The sequence below is a fragment of the Puma concolor genome, chromosome C1 (assembly GCF_028749965.1).
Source record: "Puma concolor isolate L17-30 chromosome C1, mPumCon1.1.hap2, whole genome shotgun sequence".
NCBI classification, from domain to species: Eukaryota; Metazoa; Chordata; class Mammalia; order Carnivora; family Felidae; genus Puma; species Puma concolor.
Genome location: NC_141674.1, coordinates 176,423,518 through 176,449,165, shown reverse-complemented (window position 1 = coordinate 176,449,165; position 25,648 = coordinate 176,423,518). Strand labels below are relative to the sequence as shown.

At 35.3% G+C, this 25,648-nt stretch overlaps 1 protein-coding gene and 1 pseudogene across 1 annotated transcript in view; one reads left to right on the top strand and one right to left on the bottom strand.

Moving 5' to 3' along the window:
• The window catches only part of GULP1 (GULP PTB domain containing engulfment adaptor 1), a 773,858-nt gene that overhangs the window by 452,975 nt on the left and 295,235 nt on the right, over window positions 1-25,648 (bottom strand). The window lies entirely within an intron of this gene.
• Window positions 17,515-17,972, top strand: LOC112872279 (small ribosomal subunit protein uS17 pseudogene; annotated as a pseudogene).

Here is a 25,648-nt window from a genome sequence, read left to right as displayed (position 1 = left end):
TTACTTTGCAGTGTGAAATGTAGTCAAGAAGTCTGTCCCACTTTACTGAGCCCTATATCTAAATTTTAGTTTTCAGTGATGAACCGTGTGCACCCCTCCACCCCCAGCACAGTGGATATTTCTTCCAGTAGATAATTTACTGAGAACCTACCATGTGTACATGACCCACTGCACTGGATACTAAGAGCATCTCTAACTTCCAAGAGCTTATGGTCTAGTGCATGACCATACGAAAACAGTTGGTTACACAGTGGTGTGTATACAGATGGATACAGTAACTTATACCAGTAAAATAATGCTGTGTTGTTTTTTTTTTTTTCTTTTAGATAACTAGTGGAGGTATGGATTTCATACATTTCCATCTATGGATCCATAGAAGTATTGCGACTGAGAAGAAAGGGACACGTAAAATAGAAAATACTTTAATTTTTTCTGGCCATTGTTTGCTTTGCTTTAATCTAGACATTGATTTTTGACAGGAACACAATGTGCCTAGTCTGAGAACCCTTCAGTGACATACACTTAAATGAGAGATGTGGCGGCATTATGAATCTCTACAATATCTTCACATTTAGTAAACTGCAGTAGTTGCTGAATGATCGGGGATTTCAATAACCCCTTTCATGGTTCTCCAGAGATGTACCATCCTACTAGATAGTGTGGATTTGGAAGTTCACCATGTATATTTTGTATCTACTACTTACTCATGGGACATTGCTACTCAGGAATGATCGAGAAGTTGAATTAATTATCATCTCACTCTTGGATATCAAAGTTGCCCCTAAGTAATATGACTTTTATATCTCTTACTAACTTCTATTGTTCAGAGACAAATTTTGTCAGAACCAACTCTACATGTATAGAGAATTCATAGTTGATATTATGCCAATTACCTCTATTTAACATCCATTCTGCTCTTGTGACTATGCTGGTACTCTGACTAAACATTATCAAAATATTATTTCAGATCCATTTATATTGATCAGAGGGTATATTGGAATTAATTCCAAAACAAATCTAAAAGCATATGCTAGAAGTGAACAATTAGCTAAGCCTTCAGTTGAGTTTAATAAAATGAAATCTCTGTAAATAAGGATATAGTACAATAGCATTTTCTAATAGTTTACATCTGATATTATGCATTACATGCCTAATAACTATCTTTTCTTTCCATAAATGAAACCTTCACTTTTGTATTAATAACTGTAATACTAACTGAAATTTTGACCAAATTTTTGTTAATCTCCAGATATATTTTTTACTATTAGTTTATTAATGTTTGATTACAATACAAGCTTTTAAGCAGCATATATTTGAGAATTTTTGATTAGTGAAGGAAAAAATATTCTTGAACTTGGTTATTTATTAATAGGGAGAGAAAATACACACACATATATATGGGTGAAAACATAGAACACTGATTGTGTATGATACACTTTATGCATAAACTTGGATTTTTTATATATTGACATTTCTATAAAATTCTCAGTTATTGGTCATGAGCTCAAAGCCCTTCATCATTCAACTGAAGATTTAATTCAAAATTGGACTCTAAGAGGCCAGAATGAATTATATCTCAAATTTTTGATTCAGTGTTAACATATTATTTTTGTTGTTTTCTTTCAAAAAACAAAATAACTCAATTTTCTAAAAGAAATATCAAAATGAATAGCATGACATGACTACTCATTTACTTATTTCTCTCCTATGTTTACCATATAGAATACTGTTAGAATTTATTACACAAGAAGTATCGAACCACCATCAAAGTATGCAAACCACCAAAATATAAGAATGCTCAAACTTTATACGTTAAGTCTTGTATTGAACAGATATATACCTGCTAATTATTCTAATTTACTTTTATTAGTAAATCATAATTTTATAAAAATATAATTTTAATGGGTTAGAATAACATAGCCTTTACCTGCACATAAGTATTTACATTTTTTTAAATGCACCTGGTCTTGGAAAGAGTTCAATTTTCATGTATGGTATCTAACATTTTTCCATTTAAATTAATAAGGATCAGACTGTTGTGACACTCTCCAAAATCAAAATGATTTTCATCTATTAATAAATCTTAACAGCTCTATGATGTAACTAAATATTAAGGAGTGTGATTAAGAAGGCTCATAAACTATCTACTTTCTGGGAATGTACAAAAATTTACTATCACATGACGATAAAGGTGTTAGACCAATGAAAAAGAGATATTGCACGATATAATTTCTTTGAATGCATATTTCCAAAAATGTAAAGACATTCATTAGATGTTTGTTTCTTGTCATTGACATTAGTAAATATAGAGAGAATAGAGAATATATCTAACATTCTTGTAAGTAATATATATTTTATGCTTGTGATTTTTTCAGGATCTCAGTTGATTTGAGAGCAGAGATCTGATTTTTGAGAAACTAGATAAATAGCATGTCTCTTAGCAGAGTTATCTGGTATATCAATCATTTCTATAGTACTCTGTGCAGGACTTGGAAACAAGACAATAAAATATTAACATTCCTAAGAGTTTCTAAAATGCAAGAATTCTAGGTGGCTGATTGAAATAATATGTGCATTATTTAGATAAAACCAAGCCAATGGCAATGCAGATTTTTAAAAATCTTTTTGTTTGGGATAATAAAAATTTTAAAGCCTGACATATTTTAGCCCTGATGAAATATTACTCAGATTCTAAGCTTATAAAAACTACAAAAAGGCAGAACTAAGATTATTTTCTTTCTGAAAAAAAATTTTTTTTTTGCCTATACTTAAAGAACATGAGGGCTTTAGCTTGGAAGACTGTGACAGCAAGATCACACTATTTGAATACACTATTGGGGATAAAAAAATACTTGATAAGACTGCTGAAGATTACTTCATTTTAAGCAAATTGCATTTTAATGTTCTTGCCAGATGAGCCTGTAAAAGAAAATTACATATTTCCAACTAAACAGACTAGCATGGCATTTAATTTTTTTCAAAAATATGCGAGTAAATAAGACCATTTACTGACAAAGTATATGATTATTTTAACTGAACTTATTTCACTTACTTGTGTTGTTTTAGTTGGAGTTAGGGAAAAATAAATAAGCTTGGGGAGACCCACTTCTGGAACGACAGTGTGAGGAGCTCTGCAGAGCAGCTCTTCCTCAGCAAAACAACCATAATTGGTGAAAATTACAAAAAAAATTTTAAAAAAGCACCAACCATTTAAAGTATCTGGAAATTGTCCTAAGGACATACAACAACAACAAAAAAGAAACATTTATTCAAGAGAATCTGCAAAACCCAGTAAGAACAGTAAGAGTATGTGGCACTCGTGTCCACTACAGACATCAGTATGATCCGCACCCCCATCAACTCCTGCACTCAGCATGACAGAAGCTCCACTCAAGGAGTGTGTGACCCAAGAAATGAGACTTCCTTTCCCCTAGTTCCCAGTTAAGGACTACAGTATTGTATTCGTTTCCTAGGGCTGCTGCAATAAATCACCACAAACTTGGTGGCTTAAAGTAACAGAAATTTTTTCTATCAATCTGGAGTCAAAATCAAGATGTCAACAAAGCTACGCTAACTTCAGATGCTCTAAGAGGGGAATCCATTCATTGCTTCTTCCTTCTGGTGGCTACAGGTGCTCCTGGACTTGTGGCTACATCTCTCCAATCTCAGTTTCAGTGGTCACAATGTTTTGTCTCCTGTGCATCAATTACGTGGATATTTGTCATTGGATTTAAGGCTCACTCAGATAATCTACATGATCTTTTTACATCAATATCCCTAATTTAGGTGTGCCTGGGTGGCTCAGTTAGTTAAGCATCTGACTCTTGATTTCAGCTTAGATCATGATCTCACAGTTTGTGATATTGAGCCCCATGTCTGGCTCTGTGCTGGCAGCATGGAGCCTGCTCCAGATTCTCTCTCTCCCTCTCTCGCCGCCCCTCCCCCACACATGCTCATGTTGTCTCTCTAAATAAATAAATAAACATTAAAAAAAGATCCTAATTTAATTACATCTGCAAAGATCCCTTTTCCAAATGAAGTAACATTCATAGGGTCTTGGGATAAGGGTGTGAAAATATCTTTTGGGGCCACCACTCAGCCTACTATAGTCCACTCTCTAGCCTGCCCAAATTTACACCTTCCTCCCCACAAAATACATTAATTCTATCACAAAATTCCCCAAAATTTCAACACAGTACAGCATTAGATCTAAGTCCAAAATGTCATTTAAAGAGCATCAGTTCAAAAGTCCTAAATGTCATCATCTAAATCATCAAGATCAGGTACGAGTGATATACTGAATATGATTCATCCTGGAGCAAAATTCCTCTCCATCTGTGGACCTGTGAAACTAGAAAACAAGCTATCTACTTCTAAGATACAATGATGGGTTAGGGATGTGATAACAGTTAAAAACACCCTATTCCAAAATGAGGAAAACAGAAGGAATAAAGAAGACACTGGTCCCAAGCAAATCCAAATCCCAGCAGCCAAATTCTATTAGATTTCAAGGCCTGGGAATAATGTCCTATGGTTCTGTCCTCTGGACCCACACCTCTGTTGTCTAGATCTACTGCAGCTCCATAGGCCTTTACACTCAGACATCTCCATAGTCTCTGTCCGCTGAACTTGCTCCATAAGCCTTCAGTAGGTCTCTACTTCTTATGTATCTGTGCCTCCAACTTCTGCATCTACACACGTGCTTCTGTCCTTTGCTTTGGAATCGTAGCTCTATAGGCGTTCATGCTCATGCCTCTGTGGGCATCTATGCCTATGGCTCTTTCCTCTATGTCATTCTTCATTTTTCTTTTTGAAAATTTTTAATGTTTATTTATTTTTGAGAGAGAGAGAGAGAGAGAGAGAAAGTGCAAGCAGGGGAGGGGAAGAGAGAGAGGGAGACACAGAATCCAAAGCAGGCTCCAGGCTCTGAGCTATCAGCAGACCCCAATGTGGGGCTTGAACTCACAAGCTGTGAGATCGTGACCTATGCCGAAGTCGAATGCTCAATCGACTGAGTCACCCAGGTGCCCCTGTCATTCTCCATTTTTCTTAAAGGATAGTACATGTTTGTATCTGAGTAGCAATATCAGACTGTTTCCTACTATAGAATTTTGGAAGTCTGGCAACATTGTCTCCTTTCATTTTGTCCTGTTCCTTTCCCTTTCAGTATAAGCTGGAAGTATTTCTACTGATACAACGGTTTTTAAAACCTTGTGGGCCTTCTGTATATGTCATGGGGATTCATAGCATTAGAAAAAAAGGTCTTTCACAGGTCGTTCTTTTTTTTTTTTTTTTTTTTTAATTTTTTTTTTTCAACGTTTATTTATTTTTGGGACAGAGAGAGACAGAGCATGAATGGGAGAGGGTCAGAGAGAGAGGGAGACACAGAATCGGAAACAGGCTCCAGGCTCTGAGCCATCAGCCCAGAGCCCGACGCGGGGCTCGAACTCACGGACCGGGAGATCGTGACCTGGCTGAAGTCGGACGCTTAACCGACTGCGCCACCCAGGCGCCCCAAGGTCGTTCTTAAATTATCCCATGTCTACTCTCCATAGATCCCTCTTGGCTTATCCCATCATTATTCCTAGCTTCTTTGAGATGGCTGAGTGGATGAATGAGTCACACATCTAATTTCTTCAATAAATGCTTGTTCAGCCACACACTTGGCCTTCTATCCAGAGCACACTTTCCTAGCAGAGAATTTAATATTAGTGTCTTCCATAATTTGGATGGGCTGAGAATTTTTCAAATTATCAAAAGCTGGTTCCCTTTTGCTTAACATTTCATTCTCAATTTATCTTGTTCTTCTTATATTTTACTATTGCAACAAGAAGAATCCAGGCCATACCTGCAACACATTCCTTGAGATTCTCCTCAGCTAAATATCCAGGTTCATCACTTATTTTTTCTTCCTTCCTTCCTTTCCTTCCTTCCTTCCTTCCTTCCTTCCTTCCTTCCTTCCTTCCTTCTTTCTTTCCTTCCTTCCTTCCTTTCTTCCTTCCTTTTGTTCTTTCGTTCTTTCTTTCTTCCTAATTTACATCCAAGTTTGTTAGCATTATAGTGCAATAGTGATTTAAGGAGCAGATTTCAGTGATTCATTCCCTATGTATAACACCCAGTGCTCATCCCAACAAATGTCTTCCTTAATGCCCCCTACCCATTTAGCCTATCCTCTCACCCACAGCCCCTCCAGCAACCCTCAGTTTGTTCTCTGTATTTAAGAGTCTCTTATGTTTTGTTCCCTCCCTGTTTTTATATTCTTTTTGCTTCCCTTCCCTTATGTCCATCTGTTTTGCATCTTAAATTCCTCACGAGTGAAGTCATATGATATTTGTCTTTCTCTGACTTATTTTGCTTAGCATAATACCCTCTAGTTCCATTCATGTAGTTACAAATGACAGATTCATTCTTTTTGATTGCCAAGTAATACTCCATTGTGTGTGTGTATCTATATCTATATCTATCTATCTATCTATCTATCTATCTATCTATCTATCTATGTATCTGTCGATGGACATTTTGGCTCTTTCCATACTTTGGTTAGTGTCGATAGTGCTGCTATAAACATTGAGGTGCATGTGCCTTTCAAAATAGCACACCTGTATCCCTTGGATATGTACCCAGTAGTGCAATTGTGGGTTGTAGGGTCATTCTGTTTTTATCCAGGTTCATCACTTATAAGTTCTGCTTTCTACACAACTGTAAGCCACGATTCAGCCAGGTTGTCTGTGACTATAAAACAAAGCACCTTTCCTCCAGTTTCAAATGACATTTTTCCTAATTTCTTTCAGAGCCCTTAATAGAAGCCCCTTTGAAGTTCTTATTCTACCAACACTGTTCATAACTATATATTAAACCTGCTAATGGAGAAAGGAGACTCTTTTGTACACTGTTGTTTTTGTTTTCATAGAGATACCAGAATGCAAATGAGCAACCCTCAAGTCTGTCTTGCAGACACTATGGGAATCCTGTTAGCATTCTCAGGAGGCCATTGCTTACTGTTTTTGAGGGCTGGTGATGATTCTACATAATACCTAATAATGAACTGCTGGCACTAGAGCTCTGTCTGTGAAGGTATTAATGTTTACCTCATGTGCTAAAGCAGAACAAATCAATCTTGGCAATTTGAGTACAGTAAAACTTACTTGATTGGTCACTAATTAATTCCCTAGGATCTAATTCAGAGTAAGTGCTACTTACTAGCTGATTACATGGAATTTCCCATGAGTTACCTTGCTCTTATGAGCCATGAAACAATAGTAGTTGTTTCACTTCGAGGGAAATCAATGAACCAAGAGTAAGTTTACTTACTTCTACATAAGACTGGCAGAAGTGTTAGGAAATTATAAATAAGGAAATAATCTAATTTCTGACCTACAGTTTTATTTTCATAAGCAGATGTAAATGTCATTGTTTATTGAGATTTTTGGTAAATATACACAAATATGTATGTACATTCATACGTTATGATGTATATATAAGCAATTTATAATTCATAGTATACATTTATCATGTGTCATATGTCATTTTATGTGTAATATGAGACATATAATATATATAATCAATTCCCAATTATACATGATTCCAAATGGATAATCTAAAAGCCTAGGTGGAATTAAGCTTAATTATTGGAAAAATACTTTTAATTATGTGGGCCAGGGCCCATCAGATGTTAATTGTTTGAAGTGATTTTTTTAGGAGTTTTTCCCAAGATTATTCTGTAACCTCTAATAAATCTTCTCAGTCTTACAACTGGTTCTGTGGACATGAGCTTGTTTTTTAAAAAAAGATTTAAGGACAATGATTTTATTTCATTTATTTCTCTTATAAAATAAGCACATTGATAACTATTCATTAAAAATAGGAAATAAAAGTGAAAACATATGGTATCTGTCTTTCTCTGTATGACTTATTTCATTTAGCATAACACTCTCCAGTTCCATCCATGTTACTACAAGAGGCCAATTTCATTCTTTCTCATTGCCATGTAGTATTCCATTGTGTATATAAACCACAATTTCTTTATCCATTCATCAGTTGATGGATATTTAGGCTCTTTCCGTAATTTGGCTATTGTTGAGAGTGCTGCTATAAACATTGGGGTACAAGTGCCCCTATGCATCAAGTCATACAGAGAAAGACAGATACCATATGTTTTCACTCTTGTGTGGATCCCGAGAAACTTAACAGAAGATCATGGGGGAGGGAAAGGGAAAAAAAAAAGGTTAGAGAGGGAGGGAGCCAAAACATAAGAGACTCTTGAAGACTGAGAACAAACTGAGGGTTGATGGCGGGTGGGAGGGAGGAGAGGGTGAGTAATGGGTATTGAGGAGGGCACCTGTTGGGTGTTCTATGGAAACCAATTTGACAACAAATTTCATATTTTTTTTTTATTTTTTTTTCAACGTTTATTTATTTTTGGGACAGAGAGAGACAGAGCATGAACGGGGGAGGGGCAGAGAGAGAGGGAGACACAGAATCGGAAACAGGCTCCAGGCTCTGACCCATCAGCCCAGAGCCCGACGCCGGGCTCGAACTCACGGACCACGAGATCGTGACCTGGCTGAAGTCGGACGCTTAACCGACTGCGCCACCCAGGCGCCCCAACAAATTTCATATTTAAAAAAACAAAGCAAAATAAAAACTCACTATGTTTTCGAAAAAAATAAAAATAAAAATAGGAAATAAAAAAATGTTTTTTTTTTTTTAAACGCAAAAAGAAGGGCACCTGGCTAGCTCAGTTAGTAGAGTGTGAGACTCTTGATCTTGGGGTTGTGTTCAAGCCCATATCGGGTGTAGAGATTACTTAAAAATAAAATCTTAAAAAAAATAAAAGCAAAATGAGCTCATAATCTTACTGTTTAGAGATAATCAATTGAAAGCACTGTATAATTTTCTAAACATTTCACATATACACTCATTTGGTACTTTTTTCATAAGAATGAAATCATATTTTAACTTGCTTTTTCAACTTATTTTTTAAATCATTTTTCCATGTGAATTTTTATTAACCTCCTAACTAACTTTAATGACAGAAGAGCATGCCACTTTTTTTAATTTTTTTTTTTTCAACGTTTAATTATTTATTTTTGGGACAGAGAGAGACAGAGCATGAACGGGGGAGGGGCAGCGAGAGAGGGAGACACAGAATCGGAAACAGGCTCCAGGCTCCGAGCCATCAGCCCAGAGCCTGACGCGGGGCTCGAACTCACGGACCGCGAGATCGTGACCTGGCTGAAGTCGGCCGCTTAACCGACTGCGCCACCCAGGCGCCCCGCATGCCACTTTTTATTAACACATTTTCTTTCCCTGGGTCAATTAAGCTCTGATAATACACCAAAAGTTAGCTCTAGTTAACCAGTTTCCCTTGAGGGCAAGCATTCTTAAGAACAAGAATGTTCTGATGTATTTCAGAATAATTCTTCTCTGTCCCAGCTGAAAGCAAGAGAGGATTATTCTCTGATATTTACTATGGGAATTGGTTGAGCTCTTGAGGGTGAGTCTCATAGGACTGTAGGGTCCTCCCTTTGACTGGGTCCTCTTGACGTTTTTAGTTATCAGAGTGGTCAACATTGGGCCTCTAGCAATTCATCAGAGTTCAGATTTTCCTACCCTGGCACTATTTCTTGGGTAGTTTCAGGTCATGAGTGTCTGTTTTGGTAAGCTATGACTCCCTATATTTGCCTGTCTTTCTTTCTAATCTTAGGGCAGTGGAAGGACTGTGTCCTTTCCTTGCTTAAAGATCCAAGAAGGATTGTTGATTTTCAGTCTTTCCAACTTATTACTTATTGTTAGGAGGAAGTGGTGACTTCCAAGCTCCTTACCTATGGAACTGGAAAGGCTCTCAGTTATACCATTCTTTGGTTTGCTAAGCTTCTTCAATTTGTAATTTAAAAAATAAATTTGGAAATATTTTGGCCATAACTTTTTCTGTTCCAGTTTCTTTCTTTTCTCTCCTGGGACATGCAGATAGAACTCTTGATATTCTTACACATGTCCCTGATATGTTTGTAATTGTTTTCTATTTTTTTCTCTCTGTTCTTTAGATTGAATCGATATTATTGCTCTATTGTCAGACTTAGCGACTCATAGTTTGTCATCTCTGATCTACTTATAAGCCCTCTGATTAATTTTTATATTTCAGTAATTGTAATTTTTAATTATAGAATTTCCATTTTGTTCTTTTTTTATAGCTTTCAACTCTCTGCTGAGATTGTTATTTATTCCTTCACAACAAGTATATTTCCTGAGCATACACTAATGGCTTTAAAATTTCTGCCTGTTATTACATCTGAAACCCTTAAGGACTGATATCTTTTCATTGCCTTTTCTCTTGAGTATTGGCCACATTTTCCTGTTTCTTTGCAAGTTCAATAATTTTCAATTGTATCCTGAACCCTTAGGTATTGGATGTGATACAAACAATAGATTCTATTTCTCAGAAGATATTGATTTTTTTTAATTTGCTTGCTTTTGTTTCTAACAAGCAGTTAACTTGGCTGAACCCTATCCCCAACCCTGCTTCCTTTTGATGAATAGCACTGAAATCTGTTCAGCTTTTTTGGCTTGGCTGGGATCCTGGTAGACTGGCCCACACATGCATAGTTTAGGGGGTCAGCCAGAGATTTGGGCAGAGTTTATATCCACAACATGGGACTTTCTCTGTTTCTCTCATTTCTTCCTTTTCTTTCCAACTTCTGTGGTCACCCTAAAAACTCTGTCCTCTGTTTTTTCCTGCTAGAAGCACTGTGGATTCCCTCTCTGAATTTTAGCCACCCCAGTTGTCAACGACTGGTGTTTGTGTCCAGGTGAAGAGATACACAAAAGGGGACCTCATTCAATGCTGCTCCTTTTTTTCCAAATGCCAATTCTCTTGTTTATTATTAGCTGATACACAAAGAAGATTGCAGAATAGAATGATATTAATTATTCTGCATGAATTTCCAGAGAAAATGATGTAAGATATGAATATTGGTCAAGACAAAGCAGTTTCATAGGAGGTTAAGAAACTTCAGACAAAGGTAAAACACATATAAATTACTTATTTAGAGATAAATTGATATGACACATATACAATGCCATGGTTATAAAGTTGTTCTGGGGCGCCTAGGTGGCTCAGTTGGTTGAGCATCTGACTTCGGCTCAGGCCATGATATCATGGTTTGTGAGTTCGACACCCACATTGGGCTCTCTGCTGTCAGGGCAAAGCCGGCTTTGGATCCTCTGTCCACCTCTCTCTCTGCACATCCCCCGCACACACTCTCTCTGCCTCTCTCTCAAAAATAAATAACCATTAAAAAAATAAATAAAGAATAAGGTTATAAATTTATGGAATAAATAAGCACTTGAATTTCATGAGAATTTAATTCTTAATTAGATACAATTTTAATCTATGAAGAATATAAGTTTTAGAGCACAAAGTGAATATCTGCCAATTTTTCTGTAAAGCATATTTTCCTAGGAATTATATATACTAACATTTTATTCTATTCAACTGTATATTTTTAATGAATCAAAAATATTTTACACGCATGCCCCCTCGGAAAAAATAAGTCACCACTACTTTTTACCTTTATCAGCAATAGCTATCAATCTCAGGTATCATATTTATTGAAGGTCGGCTTCATGAGATTGAATGAGAAAATGGCCACTTATTGTTTTTTGCCTCAGGGAATTTCATTCAGCTGAACTAATGTGACTTTAACAGTGTAAGGACAGAGATCATTTACTAGGAGGGACCCATTTATTATAAAATCTCAGAACATGAATTTTGTTCTACTGTTATTCAGTATACTTGAAAACAACTTACCAAATGTTTTCCATTTTATATACTATTACCATCCATAGTTGAAGACAAATAGGTACAGTGTGGAGATGATTAATCACAATGAGATTTGGCGCTAATTTATGTGGTCAATGGATGTGCTAATGGGAAGAAAGCTAAGAGGTCAACAGTGAACTCATTCGCAGTGTCTGTTTCTAAGGAACGTTAGCCCACTCACTTTCTCTGCCAAAGGGGGAACCACCATCACCCCTCATAAAGATTTGTAATCTGTACTAACATATTAGCATAGTAAAAGTCCTGTGATTTCTGTGATAAGGGAACCTATTTAATGGTGTTTAACCCAGTGTTGCCTAAACATATTCAACTACAAGTATCTTTTTCACACATGAAGGGTTAATAAATACTGATGATACAAAGAGGTGAAACTGGTTATTCCATGTGTTAATGAGACCTGACATCTTGAGTGATTAGTAATGTAAAGTGAGAAGAAGGAAACTAACTTCATTAGAATGATAGTCTAAACTTCTTTTGATTTGGATGTTTCTGTGGGCTTGACCTATGAAAACCCATTTAGGTGTCCCATGGAAAAAGATTTCACACCAAAGCATCTCAGATCTGATGACATTTTAAAGAAAGCAGTGTTCTAGATATGGATCTCTCTTTTCCTCATTCTGTGTATTTGGGTGTATGTATACAAGGATGTGTTTGGCATACAAAAGAGGAAATGTATGTCAAGGGCAACCTGAGAGTTGTAAGAAATTAATACCGGATTTTAGTGCATGGATATGGATGTCTAATATCAACTGAGTGGGCAGGCCTCTCAGAAGTATTGTTTGGACCCTTATAGTGGACCATCAACTCTTTTATAGGAAATCTCACCCAGAGAGTATCCTTTTCATCCCTGCTGCTATAAACCTGTTTGAAAAGATGGCCCTTAATATCAGAGAGGATGAGGATGCCAGACTCAGTGCATCATATGCACAATTCTGAAATTAAGTTTTTCTAATAGTTCTCTCAGTGACATTTGCTCTATTTCACGATGTTATAAATGCAATGACCATTGCCCACAATTCTCTTCCTTCCTTGTTTATCCTGGCAAATGTCCTAAAGGACTCAGCTCTGTGTCATTTCTAATGTAAAACATTCATCAACACCCACACTAACAGAGTTAACTGATCATTCTTTTTTCTTCCTGAGCACATTCTTTATGTGTTCATATTGTATTAGAGCTGTTTGTTCATTTATTGTGACATTCTTGTGGGTTGGGTTTTGACGTATCATTTTGCTTATATTGGTATTTAAGCCATGTCTAATATCTAGTAGTACTCTAGTAGTGCTCAGCAAACATTTAGTTGATTGAATAAAGAAATAAACATGAGAGTTTCTCTTCTTCTTTTTAAATATTCCTTTACTCTTGTCCAGGTCTAGGTTGTAAAAATTTCAGTTTCTCTTTCAATTTTTCAATTTTGTTGTCCAAAAGGACAACAGTGTTGGCCCCCCTATTTATTTATTTATTTATTTATTTATTTATTTATTTATTTATTTTTAACTTTATTTATTTATCTTGACAGAGAGAAAATAGAGAGCGCGAACAAGCGTGTGAGTGGGGGAGGGGCAGAGAGAGAGGAGGAGAGAGAATCTCAAGCAGGCTCCACACTGTCAGTGCAGAGCCTGATGCTGGGCTCAGACCCACAAACTGTGGTGAGATGAGGACCTGAGCTGAAACCAATAGCCACACGCTCAATTGACTGAGCCACCCAGGCACCCCCGCCTCCTCTTTTAAAAAAGAGTACATTCAAAGAAGTCATAAAATGAGTGGGTATCATTTTTGGATGCTTCCCACATGAGGTACTGCTTGTTTAATTTTTATTTAATATGGATTATTCAGGATAAAAAATAACTATTTGTGACTAACAGAAGTCATTTTAGTGCATCAAAAATTAACATTTCTTTTTAGATTTTTTTATCCTTTAGGCAAAATATTTTCCACCTGGGAAATATTTCTGATAGCACCTGTTTTTAAAATCTATCTAGAACAGAATGTCATATTTTCTTAAGAAGATAAATTCACCATGTATTCGTTCCAATCAATTCCAGAAAAACTGTTAACTGGCACAGAGCAGTCGGCAGCAGCCAGCTGTCATTTCACAAGCCTTCCTGTGTACCTGTGTACCTACCCACCAACTCTCCACCTGTGGAAACTGGCACTTAGATGGCAAACAATTAAAGTGAATAATACACATCAATACTCATTGCTCATATACTGACAGGTGATCTATCTATCTCTTTTTAGAAACAGCACTGTGGCAATTTTGTTCAGGATTTGAGGCCACCCATGGGTTTAGTTAATGTGGTGATGTTTTGTAGCTACCTAAAGAATGAAATGCTTTCCCAGTAGATAGACTCTTGACTCTTTCGGTAAATTGATCCATAATATGTTAAGAAACATTCTTAAGGAAAAGGGACAGGTATCACTGGAATGTTTAAATATAATAAAAAATGCAGAAAATTTATAAAGTGGTTGGGCACTTAGGTAAGCAACAAATGCTACTATCCCTGTCTCTCTTGCAAATGAAATACAATTTTGGGTCCTAGGGGAATATAAAAACAAACAAAAAGTCTCAACAGGCTAGTATTACATCAATTTTTTTTTAAATAAGCATTCTTAAAGCAAGAACTGATACATATCTTTTCAATGCCTATTAAATTACATGGAATCGAGCAAATATCATTGTTAGGAGTACAATCTCACACCTTGTATGACCTACGCTTATTTTAATACATATGTGCTATGTGTGAATGTAACTGAAAGTCCTATCTCAGAATCACTAATACACAAAACTCCATTTATTGCTCTTTACTTAGATAAGATTGTTATCTTTGTATGAAATCAATATTTTAAAGAAATTCTAAAATTTGATGAATGCATATCATTTCTGAATCTGGGTGTGCCCGATGTTTTGAAGATCTGGGTCAATTTAATTGTGTGTGATTTAATTTGGGGTTAAGTAGTAAGATCGTGACGTTTAGCAACATGGTACTTAATACCCAAAAGAAAAATTCATGAAGTAAATCAACCAGGAAGTAACTATTATTTCAAAACATTTTAATGATATTTTATGTTTTACAAACTTATGTGCCACCTATTATCAAGTAAAGGTTTCATAAATGAGGATGCTTCTGGGGTTTATTCAGAAGAGCCAGATAAAACATTTTGTGAGGAACACATAATACATATTGAGGAAATTGAAGCTTCCTCAATGTTCCTGAGGCTGTCTCATACTGTTTTATCTGTATCTAAAATTTTGAGAGCACCTTGAGCTGTAAGGGATATTAGGTTTAGAATAAAAATATTTGGGTTCCAGGCTCAGTCTTTCAGTGACAAACTTCTTAGTTTTCTCTCATTTAAGATGGGTGTGTTGATACCAAACATAAAGTCAATAAAAGCAAAAATAAGCAAGTGGGACTACATTAAACTGAAAACCTTCCGCACACAAAAGGAAACCATCAACTAAATGAAAAGGAACTTATTAAGTGGGAGAAAATACTTTCAAATCATATATCTGACAAGAGGTTAATATCCAAAATATATAAATAATTCATACAACTCAATAGCCAAAACCCAAACAATCTGATTTAAAAAATGAGCATAGAATCTGAACAGATATTTTTTCCAAACAAGACATCCAGATGGCCAACAAGTACATGAAAAGATATTCAACATCACTAATCATCAGGGAAATGCACGTCAAAACCACAATGAAATATCACCTCACATCTGACAGAATGGCTACTGTCAAAAAGGCAAAATCAACAAGTGTTGGTGAGGATGTGAAGAAGAGAGAATTCTTGAGCACTGGTGGTAAAAATGTAAGCTGATGCATCCACTGTGGAAACCAGTATGGAGGTTCCTCAAAAATATTAAAAATAGAGCTATCATATATTATCCAGCAATTCCCCAAGAAAATAAAATTTACCAAAGAAAACAAAAACACTAACTCAGCAAGACAGATTACATGTTCATTGCAGCATTATTTACAATAGCCAAAACCATGGAAACAATCTAAATGTGCATCAATGGATGAATGGATAAAGATGTGGAATGTGGCATGTGCACGCACACAGATATTACTCATCCATAAAAAAGAATGAAATCTTGCCATTTGTGACAATGTGGATGAACCCAGAAGGCATTGTGCTAAGTGAAATAAGGCAGACAGAAGAAGATAAATACCACAAGATCTCACTTAAATGTGGAGTCTTAAACAAACAAACAATAAAACAAAACTGAGCTCACAGATACAGAGAAGAGAAAAAGATTGGTGGTTGCCTGAGGTAGGGGTGGGAGTGGGCAACAAGGGTAAAGGCGTCAAAGGCACAAATTTCCAGTTATGAAATGAATAAATCATGGGGATGTAATGTACAGCTTGGTGACTTTAGTTAATAATACCGTACTGAATATTTGCAAGTAGCTAGGAGAGATCTTTTAAGTTCTCATCGTGAGAGAAAAATTTATAAAAATACATGGTGACGGATGTTAGCTGGACTTATTGTAGCGGTCAATTTGCATTGTATACAAAATTGAATCATTACATTGTACACCTGAGACTAATACAATGTTATGTCAATTATACCTCAATTAAAAAAAAAGAACAATATCAAAATTAAATTAAAAAATGGGTGTGATAATGACTAATCACCTCATAAGGCTATTAAAAGGAAGGTACATGTAGGTCAGGGAAATTTTAAAAGTACTTACGAAACAATACAACGTTCCAGGGTACTAAAGGACACGGGTATTTGGAATGCTGAAAACATTTCTGTTTATGAATTTCCTTACATTTTCCTTAGATGAACTTTGGTTTTGGCTTTTCAAAATTTATCTTTACCTGCTCTTCAGAATGTTATTGCACTGTTGTTCTAAAAGTAAAGACTGGTAACACCCTCGATGAATCATTTTTTTTTAAATAATAAATAATACTTACTGTACTTCAGCTTTCTTATATGATTTTCATGTAATCATGAAGAAAAGATTTCAGTAGGCATTTTATTTTGCTACAAGGTTTGGTTTGTTTTTGTTTTGTTTTTCTCTGCTCTTGTTATTTTGAGTAATATTTTTATCTATGGACTTCTTACATTTTAAACTAAGTTTAAATGAGTTCTGAGTTTTCCAAACAGAAAACATATTTTTCATCTCAAAAAATTAGCATATTGAATGTGATGAAGAACAATTGTTAACTCCTAGTTAATACATGCCTGAACTAACTAACTTTTGCTGTATCTATTTGTATTGACTCAGACCTTGAAGCTTTCATGTCTTTTAGGACCCAGGGTGATGTAGTAAATCTGCTATGTGGTAGATAATATAAGGTATGTGGAAATGAAGTTCCCCAAACTCTTAATGGATTATTTATGGTGCCTGCTAGGTACAGAGGACAGTTTAATTCATTTAACCATGAGGCTTTTTTTTTCTGACTAGAAGATTTATTTTTAACACCTTTAAAAAAAGTGAAAATAGGTTTCCAGATACTAATTCCAAAATCACAGTAGCCCACAGCAAGGGATATAAAGATTTCTTCTTGAAGTGTATTGACACTGACAAAATGTAAAAGTTTACCAAAGTTAATTCTTTAAATTAAAGACATACAATGAATAAATAATATAGTGATTCTTAAAAAAGGAAACTCTTTATGGTGGTTTTTTCTGCCTCTTCGCCGGCCACTGGGAAGATGGCAAACATTTAGACTGAGCGTGTCTACCTAAAACAGACAACCATCTTTGAAATAAGAAGACAGTCTTGCTTGGAGAAACTGGCAAGGAGAAGTTCCCACAATACTACAAAAATATTCGTCTGGGCTTCAAGATGCCCAAGAAGGCCATTGAGGGGAACTACACTGACAAGAAATGCCCTTTTACTGGTAATGTCTCCATCTGAGGGTGGATACTTTGTGGTGTGGTGGAGGACCTCTATTATCCGTTGAGCTTACCTCCACTACATCTGAAAGTACGACTGCTTTGAAAAATACTATAAAAACATGTCCGTGCACCTGCCCCCTGTTTCAGGGATGACCAGATCGGCAACACTGTCACAGTGGGCGAGTGCCAGCCTTTGAGTAAGACTGTGTGCTTCAATGTGCTCAAAGTCACGAAGGATGCTGACACTAAGAAGTGATTCCAGAAGTTCTGAGACTAGACAGCTGCCCACACGCCCCAAAGAAGATAGTTATTTTTCCAGTCAAGAAAAAAAAAAAAAGAGTTTTCCAAATAAAACACTTTTGAGACATTTGAAAGCTTCCAAAAGACTTCCAAACTCTGACCAATCTTAGAACATTGGTTTCTGTGTTTGGTATTTAATTATACTCCACAATCTGGAAGGCATTGAAAGGTATATAATACATAGCATGTTTACAATACTTGCCTTATATCTGTATCTTTTTAAACACCTGTATTAAACTATCCTATCTACTACCATCTGAAATTTATAGTTTATTCACAAAAACTTTTTGATAATTTATGTGTTCTCTATATATTTTTCCATATTGTTGTCTGCTTTTCTTTTTTTTTAATTAAAAATTTTTGTTTATTTATTTTTGAGACAGAGACAGAGCATGAACGGGGGAGGGTCAGAGAGAGAGGGAGACACAGAATTCAAAGCAGGCTCCAGGCTCTGAGCTGTCAGCACAGACCCGATGCAGGGCTCGAACTCACGGACCATGAGATCATGACCTGAGCTGAAATCGGACGCTTAACCGACTGAGCCACCCAGGCGCCCCATGACTGCTTTTCTTCTAAAAGCAAAAAAAAAAAAAAAAAAAAAAAAAAAAAATTATACTGAGTCTATAGCTAATATATAATTAGACATAAAATTAAAGCAATACAAAAATTAAGAAGTAAAATTTTCCCCAAATGTAAACATGCAGTTAAATACTTAACATTCGGGTGAACATTTTTTTAAGTTAAACTTTTATTTTGAGATAATTGTAGATTTATATGCAATTGTAAGAAATAATATGAGGAGACCCTTATGTCCTTTACTCAGTTTCCCTCAATAGTAGCATCTGGCAAAGCAAATGATAAAAGTGGCATTTCATATTAGTGAAAAAAGTGACCCATTTAATATATGGTATGAAAGTAACTGGTTAATCACTTGGAGAAAAAAATATATAGCTATGCTTTGTTTGTTACTCCAAAAAAATGCATATAGAGCACATGGGGGAATGTAAAACTATATCTCTAAAAGAACTAGAAGTACTCTGGAGGTAGGAAATGCCTGTCAAAGGTAGAATAAATGCCCCAAATTAACAGGCATAAGACTGAAGAATTTTACCACATGGAAGATATGAATATCTACAGCAGATCCTGCACAAGTCCAGATCCTCACAACAAGAAAGAGGAAAACTGGCTCCACGCTGTAGTGAAATAAACTAAATGCTCCATTTTCAGAGTAAAGAGTTATATATTTTTTTGCAGTTGCTTCTTTTCTTTTCTTTCTTTCCTTTTTAATGTTTATTTACGTATTTTTGAGAGAGAGAGACAGGGAGCGAGAGAGAGAGAGAGACAGAGAGTGGGAGGGGGAAAGAGACAGGGAAGAGGGAGAATCCCAAGCAAGCTCCATGCTGTCAGCACAGAGCCTGATGAGGGGCTCAAACCCACAAACCATGAGATCATGACCTGAGCTGACATTAACAGTAGAACACTTAACCTACTCATCCACCCAGGTGCCCCATGCCTTTTTGTTTTCTATACGATCTAACACAAAGTTTGCTGACCAAAGAGCATGTGTCATCACATCCACAGAGACAGCAGAGCAAAGCCATGCATGAGCAAAACCTATACCTATCTATCTATCTATCTATCTATCTATCTAGATGTATCTAGATATATATCTGCAGAGGTTTCCATACCTGTGTTAATCAACGTGACTCCTCATTTATAAATATGAACAAATAGCCTAGTGCTACTAAATCAAGGACGTACAAAAATAAGAATAAGAATGATAATAATAATAAAATAAGAATAAAATAAGAATGACAAAAATAAGATGAAAAATGAAATAGTTGGCCTAGAAGTAAATAGTTTTGAGTATCACTTTAAAACCATTTAATTGATATTCTCAGATATATGATTGAGAAAATATTGCACTGAGAAATAATAATAGGGTGCTACGTGCAATAGTAGAATCAGTAATATTGCAATAATGATATTACAATAAAGGAGCAATCTAAGAACACAAATTGAGTACAGGAAACAATGATATTGCCTGTTTAAAAACTGATCCAGGGAAAACAGAGAATTTAGGTATCAAGGAACACCTAGAATCGTAGTCTTTGAGAATGTCAGAGACCAAGGCCTCTCTGTCATATCTGTTTTTTCAACTACTATGGAGAATACATCCCAAACTCCTTCAAAAGTGTAAAAAAAAAGCCTATATCTTCAAATGGCAGAAATACTAAAAGTGGAGAAGTACAATTCATAGTTCATCTGAGGGGGTGGGTTGAATAGCTCTAAAATGTGTTTAATAGGAATATCAGAAGGAAAGAATAGATATAGGAAAACAATGAAAAACATATTTGAAGATAATTTTTCCAAAATTAAAAAACCAAGAGAAATGCCAAGAGAAAATAATAAAGCAGAGCTTATGCATTCAGATAAAAATGAAACATACTAACAACACATTCTCATAATAAAATTTTTGTAAATCAGAAGTTCACAAAAAATCTTAAATTTTTCCAACGAAAAACAGCTCCTGACAAAAGAACAAAATCCCTAATATAAACTTATGTAGGAGTGTCAACACACACATTTTTTCCCCCCAGAGTCGGTTGTTAAATATTTATCAGTGCACTACTGGATATGAGTGATTTTAATTTCCCTTTTTATGTGTCGAGATTAAACATGCATTTTACTTTTGTAATAAAAACCATATTCTGTTGGAACTACAACAGACTGGCATACCATGTAGCTTCAGTTTAGTGCTCTGAATTTGTTCCAATTGTGAAAGTGATAGCACCAGCGTGCTACAATAGTAAAGTAGCTGTTGAAAATGAGTTCTCAAGTACAGAAAGAGAAGTAAAGGTATATAAGCCATATGTAAAATGTTTGTGGCCAAACTTGTTTTGTACATAATCTCATTTAATACCCATTACAAACCGACAAAGTAGGCATTTTTGACATTTTAAAGACAGGTGGACAGTGAGTTCACGGGTTTGAATTGAAAAAATTTACTCAGGAGGCTGAGTAATGGTATCTACCTGATCCGTTACCTGACCTTAATTAGGCAAGTCCAGAACAGTTATTTTGCCAGTGTACTGAAATTGAACGACTCAGGGAGATCCAACCCTAATATGGTGAACTATATCAACCAGGACTCATGGACTGAATTAAAATGAGAAATGTGACTGTCAACAGACTCAATGTCTATGAAGCTGAATCAGCCTGATCTAAGGAAACTACCTATCAGACAAGTGCTTGGTAGGTTTGGATTGAGAGCAAGAACAACGAATTACAGGATGTTAATGCGTAATACCTTTATGTTCAAGTATCCTAATGCATCTATTCCCATAATAGGGATAAACCTGCCATAGACAGGATATTTAATTAATGTTGATGGACTTTGCAAGGCTTTGATAACTCCCCTTTATCAAGGATTCCATTATTATCTTGTGATTGATATTTTTCCCCTTAGTTATATTAATACTTGCAATCTTGATACTTTGAACATCTAGAAGCTATGTATTGATTTATAATTTATCTTTCAAACAACAACCTAGATATATTTATTTCAAAGTCCTTTGTATTAGAGGAAGGCTATTTTCTCCTCAAACTAAGGATATATATTCCTTCAATTACCCACATCCTCCTCAGAGGCTCAGAGAATGTAAGCAGGGAGAGTGAGCATGGATATTGTCTGGAATCTGGAATCTGGTGGGAATGGGCTTATTGTACAGGCTATTTGTAAATAAAATACTGGAGTCCTGGGCACTGCTTTTGTGATTTTTATCCTCTTAATTTGCCTTTGTTCAGAATTTAGATTTCTTTCTTGGTTTTTAGCCTATTCTTGATGAATAAAGTAAATTAATAATGACTTGGATCATTTTACTATGCTCTTAGAATATTCCTAGGGATTGAATTAGCTTTTAGCGACCTAAACCAAAGTTAATATGCTGGTCCTGGAAATTTCAGAAAAGGTATCAATTCACTTGATGAAACCATAAGGTCCAGAGAAGGCCTAATGAAAACCTTCATGGATTTTCACTAAATTTTAAACTATTTATATGGCCTCTAATATGATGTATTGCATTTCATATATATATATATATATATATATATATATCTGTTTATAGAATATCTGTTTATACTACATAAATATGTAGGTATATATATACACCTACATACACATACATAAACACATACACACAAGATCACTGATAGGAATGGCAATCTAAAAAATAATTCAAGGGGTGCCTGTGTGGCTCAGTTGGTTAAGTGTCTGACTTTGGCTCAGGTCATGATCTCGCAGTTGGTGAAAAGCCCCGTGTCAGGCTCTGTGCTGACAGCTCAGAGCCTGGAACCTGTTGGATTCTGTGTCTCCCTCTCTCTCTGCCCTTCACCTGCTCTCACACTTTCTCTCTCTCTCAAAAATAAATAACATTTAAAAACAAAGAAGTTAAAGAATAATACAAAAATATCTTTCTAGAGATTAGTCCCCAAGGAAATAAGAAGGGCAACAACATGTTATTTATAATATAAGTTTGAGTATCTGTAAATGAATTATATATAGCCTATACATAACATTCTTCAGGCTGATCAATTTGTAATAGACTTTTCAATTGCTGATGTGAAGAAAATACAAATTCAGCTTGTGATTATGAGTAATGACTTTCCTAGAATTCCTACAGAATCTCACCTCCCACCCCCTAGTCCAACAAACACACAAATCATGATGTCTCATTACTGTCACATAGGGTAGTTATTTTTAGTATATGTGATTGAGGAATTAGTAAGAATGGTTGCCTCTTCATTGCCTCACCCAGTCAAGAGTTCAGCTTCAAAGTTACTGGGATGGGACAAACAGGGATCCATGGTATGAGCATCCAAAGAACTTTTGTCAAGATGAGGATGGACTGGCAGGTAAAGTTGTTTAATACTGAAGATTATTTAGTGGTCTCCTGAATTATCCTGATCAACTGGAAGCCAAAAGTGGCATTGGAGACATTTAATACTTCAGAAAGGAAGTAAATCACAGATGGCACATGTACTTTCTCATTCAGTAAGACTTCTTTTAAAAGATATAAACTTCCAGTTATAAACTAATTAAGTTATGGGGATATAATATATAGTATGATGATTATAGTTAATAATACTATATTGTATATTTGAAAGGTGCTAAGAGAATAGATCTTAAAAGTACTCATCATAAGAAAAAAAATTGTAATTATGCAGGGTTATAGATGTTAACTAGACTTATTGTGGTGGTAATGTGATAATACATATAAATATTGAGTTCTTCTGTTGCATACCTGAAACTAGTATAATGTTATATGTCAATTATACATGAATGAAAAAAAAAGACATCCTTTATTACACTCCAGACAGCATCTTGGTAATGAGAATCATCCAATGAAACAGGTAGATTTCTGGTAGGAATCAGAACCAATGAAATAATGACATATTTAAAAGATTTAAAAAGCAAGTTGCAAAAACTGAGTTAAGGATTTATTATTATTATGATTTTTGTGTATTGTTAATTTTTTTTTAACTTCTAGAAAGTGCACCACCCCTACCTCAAGCATTTGAGATACATTTTAATACTAGTAACATGTCTTTTCTTTGGTATGAAAATCAATGACAAACTCCTGTCTGGACACTGCCTCTATCACCTCTATCTGAGCATCGTTTAGTGCTGCCTTACAAGGTCAGGGAAGAATATAAAATAAAGAACAAAATCAAATATTGATGCTTATTCCCAACTGATTTTCTACCCATTTTTAAGATTCGGACATCTTCACATCTGCACCCAGCTCTTTGAGGATGCCTTCAGCTAGTAGAATGAGCATCCCATTATTTCACATCAAAATATAAAGCCCTTAATATAAGCCCTAGGATGATGGTGTGTATATACACATATATGTACACATAATATATTTTATTCCAGGCACACTTTTTAGAGTTGAATACTGTCATTGCTAAGATAACTCAGAAACAGTTGGACCTGAGCTTTCTCTGAGGTCTCCTTATAGCTCTGCCTAACAGCAATTAAATTATTCTGGAATAGACAATTTTATCCATAACTTCTTTGCCCATTTGCCCTGACAGAAGTGCTAATATGTTTAAATATTTCCCACTGGAAATCACTTTTCAGTCTGGTTACATCATTTTCATTCCATCATTATTTTGTATATAAATTTTTTAAATATTTTATGGTTCTCACATTTACTTTGAGCTACTATTTCTATTGTTCATATATATATATTTACATATATATTTACATATATATAATAACTGAATAATAATGTTGTCAAATGTCTACATGTGTTTTAAGCATCAATTTTTCAAAACCGTAAATAAATGTAAAAGTGACAAGGCAGACAAAATGAACTGAGACACTTTTATAGGTTATACCTTTCAATTTGCTTTCCAGGCAAAAGGAAAAAAAAAAAAAAAACAGGACACAAGATTAGTAATGATACACCTCTAGACTATATACTACTTCTTAGTTTGAAAATAACATTGTTTCCTACCTGTTATCCTTTTGCTAGTGTACTACTAAAAATAAAATCTGTTTTTATATATTTTTTCTTCCTTGTGGCATCAATAATTTTAGCCCAAGATGTGACAACCTAATAAAATATAATGAATATTGCATTAAAATCTTGTAGGCCAGGATTTATTCTTCACATGTGTAGCCTTTAAGTGATTATTGCCTCTCAACAAAGTAGTGCTATAGAAACATTGGTTAACAAGTCAGAAATATGAAATCTAATGGGATGGGTGGAGATCCAATGAGGAAACAAGCTTGGACAATTCAGGGCAATAAGTGCCATGATTGATGGAGGTGTGGTGGGAATAGGGCGTGTGGTGAGGAAACTAACCCAGTGTAATTATCAAAGTTTTCCTAGGAGGTATTTCTAAGTGTATATCAAAGCACAGTGATATTAAATTAGTTACATATAAAGTTGGTTGTATATCTTCCTACTCAGGAGAATATCATGGCCAAAAGTCAGAAAGCAAACCACAAGAATTTTGAAAACTAAAGAAGAGCTGATGAAAAGAAGTGGGTATAATTAAGATTTCTAAGAAGCTGGAAGAAATAAGTCATCATGATAAATCTGAGAAGCAAAGGACAGGAAGGAGTTAAGAATCCTATCAGGACTTCTAGCTTAGGCAAGGTAACATATGGTCTGTTTACTGAGATTTGCTTGAACAAAGGAGTTTGGGGGCATAGGAATCGAAAAGATGATACGGTTAAGATAGTTAAAGTTACTGGATTTGAGGAGTCTGGGGACATCCGAGTGCAGATGTCCAGTGGTCAGTTGGGTATGTGGGTTTGAACTCAGTGACAGAGTCGGGATGGACATAGAGAGCAGAATCTTGAGTACAAGAATTATCATATTTGAGGCCATGGGAGTTAAGGGAATTATTCCAGGAGAATATGAGAACTAGAATGATAAGTATGATGTGTGGATTAAGGTAATCACATGAGAAAAGAAATGTGCAAAAGTACATTATGAAAGATGGCCAGAAAACTAGGGAAAAAAAAATCTAGGCCTGGCTGTGCTTCTAACAATCAGTGTATCCTCTACTATTAATTTAACTGCTTGGTCTCATTTTTTTGTCTGTTTAAAATAATAAAGATGCTCACGT